The following is an 8,448-nucleotide window of genomic DNA, read 5'->3' on the forward strand; positions in this document are numbered from 1 at the left end:
GCATACATAAAGTTTCTGTTGCTCATGACTAATTGTTCCATGTGTTGAAATGCATTGAAACATCGGCTGAAGCGTCTATCTTTACTTCATAAAAATAGCTGTTACAAAATGGCCAACGATAAGCAACAACATCCTGATGGCCAGGGTTTGATAAACGATTATATTCTGGTCATGAATAAATAGTTTCCCTCTGTCTCTCTCCATCCTGCCAACAAGAGTACATCACTATTCTAAAAGTCAAGTGTGCATTAACGTACGTCATAACATAACAGCCTCAAACATAATCAACCAAGACTCCAAAAGGCATAGCGTGGCAGACCTCTGCGGTCATATCCAGGGCACTGGGCCCCTCAAGTCCAACAACTCCAACAACAAAAACAACACAATCCTCTTGAACCGCAACCATGTGTGTATATACAAAATGTTACCGAAATGTCCCTTCCTGATCTGCTCTGCTGCTTAAATGCTGGGATATCTATGCCTCTATGTTTACACAAGTTACCAACTGATGCGTCCTTGGTAAAAATCGGCGCGTCGAGAACCCTTCCGGGAATTTTAAACGTTCTTCAAAAAATGTGAGCTTGTTGGACAGAACTTGATACTTGATGACGTTTCACATGCAAGAATAGACAAGAACATAGATTGAGAAAGGCCCCTCTACGCTGAACAAACAAACCAACTGCACAGCGCATACAAAGACACTGCCGTTCACATTAGTTTTGTTGTATAGCTGAACTTGTAGTTCACTTCCACGACCAATAGGACTGTACTTTGATTCATCATAGCAGCATAATCACATATCCCCACCAGCATTCATTTAAACAATCACAACACAGTCCATCTCAACAATAGTCGCATTTTAAGTCCTTCCTAGCCATCCCTTTCTCTGAGACCGAAGCCATGATCCCACTAGTTATGCCAATCTGAAACACCTCTACCAGGGAAGGGGCTCAGTGAAGACCACCCTGGGCCCAGTGATGAACCGCCTGGGCCCAGTGAAGACCACCCTGGGCCCAGTGAAGACCACCCTGGGCCCAGTGAAGACCACCCTGGGCCCAGTGAAGACCACCTTGGGCCCAGTGATGAACAGCCTGGGCCCAGTGAAGACCAGCCTGGGCCCAGTGATGAACAGCCTGGGCCCAGTGAAGACCAGCCTGGGCCCAGTGAAGACCACCCTGGGCCCAGTGATGAACAGCCTGGGCCCAGTGAAGACCACCCTGGGCCCAGTGAAGACCAGCCTGGGCCCAGTGATGAACAGCCTGGGCCCAGTGAAGACCAGCCTGGGCCCAGTGATGAACAGCCTGGGCCCAGTGAAGACCAGCCTGGGCCCAGTGAAGACCACCCTGGGCCCAGTGAAGACCAGCCTGGGCTCAGTGAAGACCAGCCTGGGCCCAGTGAAGACCAGCCTGGGCCCAGTGAAGACAATCCGGGGCCGGTCCATTACATGTCTAGGTTGCAGCGGGGTCCCAGGCAGGTGGAGGGAGGCGATTTGCGAAGGTTTATAGATCAGTTCAACAGTGGAGGCTGTGTTATATCGGCAGGAGTGGGGGGCTGGGGGGGAAATCTGACACCCAGCGCAGCCTCGTTTCCGCGGCAAGAAACGATTACCGTACAGCACCTCTGCGCACGCACACACACATTACTATTGTGTCAGAGGACTGGCTTTTAAAAAACTGTTGATCTTCAGAAGCCTGTGCTTTCATAATTGGTCAAAAGGTCAAAACACAATAAAACTAAAAAAACTTTTTTTTTTGTACACCCAAGGGAGGATGGGGGGGGGGGGGGGGGATAGTCATCAAGCATGCTGGAGGCTAACAGAGTGAAGGACAACAGAGGGGGAGGGGAGGAAGGGAGGCCTTGGGCAAGTGCCCCATGGGACTGCTGCTGTACACACCACGCCCAGCCACTTAGATAATGAAATAGGCAGTGGTTTAGCTAATGGACACAGTGTGCTGCTTAGATGGTGGGCAGACCTGCAGACCACACAACACTAAGAAACACTCACGAGTGAGCGAGAGCAAGACTCTGTTCTACCTGACAGGGGATATGATTACATCTATGACATCATCACTTGGCGTCTGCACTCCGGATGACAAAAGATGATCATCCTCTCCACCTTTATTATCATCCACCGTCAGTGTTATCAGTTTGGACTTGATTTTCTCCCTGTGTTGACCGACAGCAGTAAAGCTCTCTACAGCAGCGCAGCAGGCAGGTACATGAGGGCATGTTTGCTTGGTACACAATGAACATTTCTAATCATTTAACGTTCTCAGCAATACACGGACAGACATTATTATGAAAAAAAAAATGTGCAAATTCTCCAATTCAAAACATAAAAAAGCTAAATAAATACGTACAAATGTACAATCTAATGGTATATTCAGTATACTCCATCAGAACTACTATTGTAGCCTACAATTCAAGAACCAGTACATTGTTAGGCTAGCATTTTACACTTGCTGTTCAATATTCAGTATTGATGCAGTTCACCACAGCAAAAAACTATTTGCCACTAGTATTCCTGTAATAGCTAAAAGCCTGCCAACATGTGCAGAAGTGCTAACAGGCCATGCTGCAGTAGAGCAAAGGGGTGCTAGGCCACTAGCTGGGTCTGTGAGCCATGTTACTGCATTGGAACCAAAGCCATTAGGGGGCAGTTACGCCGCTCACGTCTAACTGAGCCAGGAAGCAGTGTGAGATGGTGATCCTCTCCCTCAACTGATAAGATCACAGCACTAACTCACGCTCAAGTCTAGGAAGTGAAGAGTGACGAACACATTGCATAATATTTGGTCATTTCATAATGAGACATAGGAAACTGTTCTCCGTCTTATTTACTTTTTTCCATTTGTGTGTGAGAGTGTTAGTGTTTTGATGTTTTTACCTCCCAGACAGTGTGTCATCAGAGTGTGTTTGAGGCATAATTATAATAGCAGAAAAAGAGCCATTATGTTGAACCCACTGACTCTCTTCGAATGGCTTTAAAAAGGCTGTGGACGGGCCAAAAGAAGGCCCAGTTGTAATTATCTCTAACTGCTAGAAGCTTTACTCTACCATATCACCCACAGGTTGCAAAATATTCAGAGGATTTTAATACATGCTCTTCCCAGTGATCGGAAGAGCCAGTGAAGTATTTGAGACAGCAAAAATCCCCCAAATCTAGATCCTTAAGCTATGAATAACAACAACAAAGAGTCAGGATGTACGGACAATATGGTTGACAACAGTCGGGTGGGACTGTATTTCAGGATATCATGAATTCATTCTGCTTGTTTCCTCCTGGTTATCTCAATGTCAGGTTAGGGCGGGAGGCGAGGCCACTCGGTGCTGGAGCCAATCCCAGGGGCACATGAATGGGGAGGGGCCTATCCAAGGGGGAAATGTATAGGAGAGGAGCCTATACATGGGGCATGTGTGGGTGAGGAGCCTATCCCAGTTGCAGATGTATTGGGGAGAAGCCTATCATTGGGGTGGATGTGTGAGGGAGGAGCCTATCGTAACCCATCTCAAAGCCTCTCCTTCCATTCACATGCCTATTAACACCCATGGGCAATATATTCATACTTTATAACCTGTATTGCCTTTAAATAGTGATAACAGCTTCATGGTAAGCTGCTGTTATGACCAAATTTCCCCTCGTTAAATTGTAATCCATCGATCTCCCGATGAAATTAATCAGTGCAGTGTCCTCCCCAATCTGTTTTTGTCAGTAAATGCTTAAGGCTCTTACTATTATGTGCTGACAGAAGAAGCAGTCTTCGCTGGTGCTGTCGAGCTGCAGAAGATAAAGGTCCTCATTCCAGAGCAGGCTGAGTCCATAGGAAGACCGTGTCACCTTCGCACAGGAGAGTTTTTCATTTTGTGTTCATAAATAGTCTCTGGTGCTCCTGGAAAAAAAGGCTTCAGTTTTAGTGAGCGTTTCCTCTACAACAAAAAATGTATGGTTTGGCTTCGCTAAAACCATACATTGTTTTCAATAGTTGTCAATGATTAACTTTCAAGAAGGTAAGCTGTACAGAAGGTACAAAGTAAACATGTAGATGAACACTTCAGACAAGCAAATAGAGAACAGCATTGTAATGCAAATACTAGTGGTAGAGTGTTTATGGAAACAGCAACAAGTACACCAATCAACGTTAATATATTGTGCATTGATAAATTATTAACATTAGTATGGATCGATTATTGGGGATTCAATGGAAACCATGTCGGCTCATAGGAAGGTAGGTCAAGTGCAGCTGGGATACAGGTGTTCCATGAAGGAGACTTTTCAAAAACAATTCGGCCGTTCTGGAACACTCCAAGAATGTGGAGACAGCTAGAACAAGGATTTTTAATGTCCAGGTAGCTTCATCAAGACATCGTGTTTCTGTTACTTTCCAGCTACCATTATTTTGCGTCAATCCAGTAAAGTGTGCATGACTAAGCATAACATTTACTTTGCTTGGTCGTCAATTCAATGTTTTAAATGTTCATGGTTGACTGTCAATTTAACCAACTTCCTCCTTTTTTCTAAAAGGCGGAAGTTGTACAGCCCAGCAATCAGCCTCCATAGATAAACAACTTTAATTTTAAGGAAAGTTTGGATATTTAAGTCTTGCATATTTCAATTTATCATAGTTGAGGTTTCAAAGAGCTTAACTGTCCCACATTTAGAAATTCATTCAATGTTGCATTGTGTGATTTGAAATTCAATACAAGATACCGGTTTGAAACCTGTTTTTAAAGTTAGTTCAGTAAAAATGTTCATGGCTGACTGATCGTTTATCTGAATAAAACACATTGGTATTGTGGGACAGACTAAAACCAAACAAGCCATTTACACCTCAGTGGCTCAAATTCTCAATCTAAAAATAAACTGCTTAGAACACCACAAGCAACTGCCATCCCTAAAGCATGCAAAATCAAACAAGTAAAAAGGCTCTTGTTTGATACACTGACAAAAACGGCTTCTGTCATCCACATCCCTTCGAGGCAAAATACCCCAAGATTCCCATGAACTTAAAGGGTTATGATAATACATAGCAGAACCAGCCCGCACGCCCCCTTCTCCATGCATGTCTGGATACGCAAGGCAAGAGAATTCTGCGGCAAATGCCTGACGTATGCAGGCGTACTCAAAACACTAAAAGAATGGACTATTCGACATCAAAGAGATGACTTGACCGAAGTGTTGGATGTGTAGTCACACGGCCATGAGTTCAAATACAGGAAGGAACTGTGGAAGCTTCTAAGCAGATGGATGCACCTATAAAGACTTTGGTGGATATTCCCATGATACAATAGCCTACTTCTCAGAATAGATTATTTTTAGTAGATCTTTTTGGTACAGATCCCAAATCTGCGCTCAAGCCAGAGGAACTTACATCTTTGATTTAGCGTCTTGAATGCATGGTGGGAGGTAAGGGCATGGTGGAAAGAGTTATTCGACAGCTCCTAGATCTTCCTCTGCTCAAATACAAAGCCTGTCAGCCATCTTTTTACTGTGAACGTGTCTGGTCGTGCACGGTGGTTGCTAGGACTGCTTAATGTTATTAGATTCAAACACTTTGGTTATGAGACCATGAGCGATAGATCACCAATAATGAGCCATGATGAGTGGGGTCATTGTTTGGAAGACCTGCTAGTTATTTAGTCTAGTGAGTCAGTGACACTGCACCACGCATTATGTGGGTACAAAACCACCATGGACCAGGATAGGTGGTGCCCATGTCATCTCTACAGGCAAACACAACAGAAGATAAACCATCCAAGTAGAAATTGGTCAGTACCCAAACAGAAACATGCCAAATGGAAAGAACTACAATATCTAAATGGATGCAACACCATTTAAGGTTTTATGAGGACTTAGCATTTAAAGCACTTCCTGGGCAACCAAAATAAAAAGCTCTGGTATGCAGCTGTGAGTGGAAAACGTGGGTTGGCATACTAGGAAAGAATGCCAAACAGTGTAGCTCGTGAGATCCATACCCTGCTACAGGGATGCACTCGGACTGCGGTGGTGGGAGTAGTGACGTGGCCTGACACACAATTGGCCTACTATAGCACCCTGGGCCGCACTGTTGAACCTCCAAACTCTAACAGAGACAAAGAGGCTGCCAGAAGTCATGGGACTGCACAGTAGACTACCAAAACCTAAATGTATATCCAGTTGATTCATTTTAATATAACAATATAGATAGGTGGACTCTACATATAGAACAAAATTATATATCGATTGATTTTTATTTTTGATAAGTTGAGATGGTCTTCGTCTGACCTGGGTAGGTTAAATGCATTTGATACAATTTGCTCAATATGGGTTAGGCCACAGTTAACTTAACAGCTGCTGAACTGAGAAACAGGTGCATTGTGGTGTAACTGAATTCATGTTGTATAACAAAGTGGTGCAGTGTAGAGCTCGATGTTAGAAGCAATAAAACCTAAATGCCGGTACAGCAGCTTACTCAGTGTAGTCTTTAACAACAGCAGTACACAACAAACCACAACTTCATTTAGAAGAGTGACCGAGCACAAACAAACAGACCAGATGGACTCACACAGGATGCAACATGTTCTTATGTGAATGTAGCCAACGTTTTTGAAAATTGAAAAAATGCCTCACCTGATTGCGAAAAAACCTGCAATAGTTACGCAACACTCATTACCACTCAAACTAACAGCCTTTGTAAACCAGCAGCGCTAACCGGGGCGCTTTAGACAAATATAGGATGGAATACCTTTTGATAAGATAGGAAGGACTGCATTGAAAGGCAGACATTTAATCAGATAGCAGTAAACATGGAAACTACAAGGCATCAGTTTGGCCATAAGAATACTATCAATTATAAGCATACTTTCAGTTCCTCATCATGGTTGTTCACATGCAATACCTAGTTTTGTGGGCCGTGTATGCCTACTGAAGGTTAACTGAATGCCTAATTTAGGGATATTAGTTGTTTCAACGAAAATGAGTCACTGATCCTTCTTTGCACCTTTCTCAGACTCCAATATCTGTACTTTTAGGCATGAAAGAGAAAAATAAATGTTATAAATGAAAACACAATAAAACGTTCAATATGCAACAAAAAAAGGGCAGTTCAACAAAGACAGTAGGCAGGGAGTTAAACTCTTGGCCAGTGAGCTGTGCGGTGCAGCAAGAACGCGAGGCGTAACGGGGAGTCTTGGGTAACGATTTGAAAGTGTGGAAGGTGTCGGAGAAGCAGATGTTGGGTGGGAAGGTATGGGAAGGTGTGTCGGGCAGCAACAGAGGAGGTAAGGATATTAGAGTTAATTTGGGGACATAGTTTTTTTCTTTAATTTGTTAACCGTAGTATGTACAGATGTAATGTCCAAAAAACATGGGTATGTACAGGGAATAAAAAAACTAATATTAGATATAATAAAACCCCACCCACTCACACAGACACTCAAACGCCCTATTTCATTGTGAACCAATGACAACAGAGGGAAAAGGGCGATTTATTTTCGAGTGTAATTAGTTCATAGTATGTTTAGTTCATTAGAAATGGCAAGCCACTAAATATTACACCAAAACCTGTAACCTTGAAGTGTTATCTTTCGGGAACCCATTAAGGGAAATAAATGAAATACCAAACAAGTCACGTCAACTCGCACAGTAACTTAGCAGAGGGAGGGCTGCTGTCACAATCCCTGTATAGGCAAAACGGCAGGCTAACAGAATAAAGTTCATACAAAGCATTTAGATAGACCCGTCCTACATTTTAATGTTTAGAGCTTTCTCGTAAGATACAAAATCAACGGATTTGCGAAGACTTCCTTATGCTTCCTTCCCAGGGGCATGTCTTTGTATCTCGGTTGAAGCTATGATCTGCTCGGCGCGTCAACATCAGCACGCCTTCGCCGTTGTGTATTATATTTTCGAAATTATTACAACTAAAATTTGTATAGTGGCGTACGTTTGAAGATAAAATGGATAATTTATACATAATGAGACTAATAAAGCCGTCTATCACTCACCTCAAAACAGATGCACTAGTATCAGGGGCTCGCCAACGTGCCCTCTCGGCGGAGGCATCCCTTTCCCAGTAGCCTCTTCGGTTGGAGGTCTTCCAAGGAGCAGGAGGCGGAGCGATTGAAACCAGTGTTGCGTTCAACACATGCTCGGGTAATCGAAATGTTCCACAAATCCATTTAGTTTATAGTCATATAGCAATAGTGTAACAGCGTATACTGGTTCCTCCTAAATTTGTATTATAATATAAGGAACGGACACATAACATCAAGTGGCACCCATCAACCCATATGTCTCTTCCTCAGCTCAGTACCTCTATTTTTGTACCGAATCTATTTAAATAGTCCAAGGGCAGCCCTAGCCCTAGCCCTGTGACAGCATGATGTCTCTTCTTTCAAACTATGATTTAATTTATTTCAGATATTAAGATCTAAAATGTATATGTTGTTTGCTCTGGGCATGCTCTGTGA

The 8,448-nt window shown here is 43.3% G+C and overlaps 1 protein-coding gene across 3 annotated transcripts in view; it reads right to left on the reverse strand.

Moving 5' to 3' along the window:
* LOC307071250 (inactive rhomboid protein 2-like) overlaps positions 1-8,056 on the reverse strand; it is a 30,289-nt gene extending 22,233 nt beyond the window's left edge. Inside the window, exons 1-2 of one of the 3 annotated variants that reach the window (XM_079730219.1) lie at positions 7,984-8,056; positions 3,734-3,890 (exon numbers count right to left, since the gene is read on the reverse strand). The gene's annotated coding sequence lies outside the window, so the exon portion shown is untranslated. The remainder of the gene's footprint in view (positions 1-3,733; positions 3,891-7,983) is intronic. The other 2 variants (XM_079730220.1, XM_079730221.1) reach the window with 2 other exon arrangements.
* Between the last annotated feature and the right edge of the window lie 392 nt (positions 8,057-8,448).

The sequence above is a fragment of the Pollachius pollachius genome (assembly GCF_949987615.1).
Source record: "Pollachius pollachius genome assembly, chromosome: 2".
Lineage (NCBI taxonomy): Eukaryota > Metazoa > Chordata > Actinopteri > Gadiformes > Gadidae > Pollachius > Pollachius pollachius.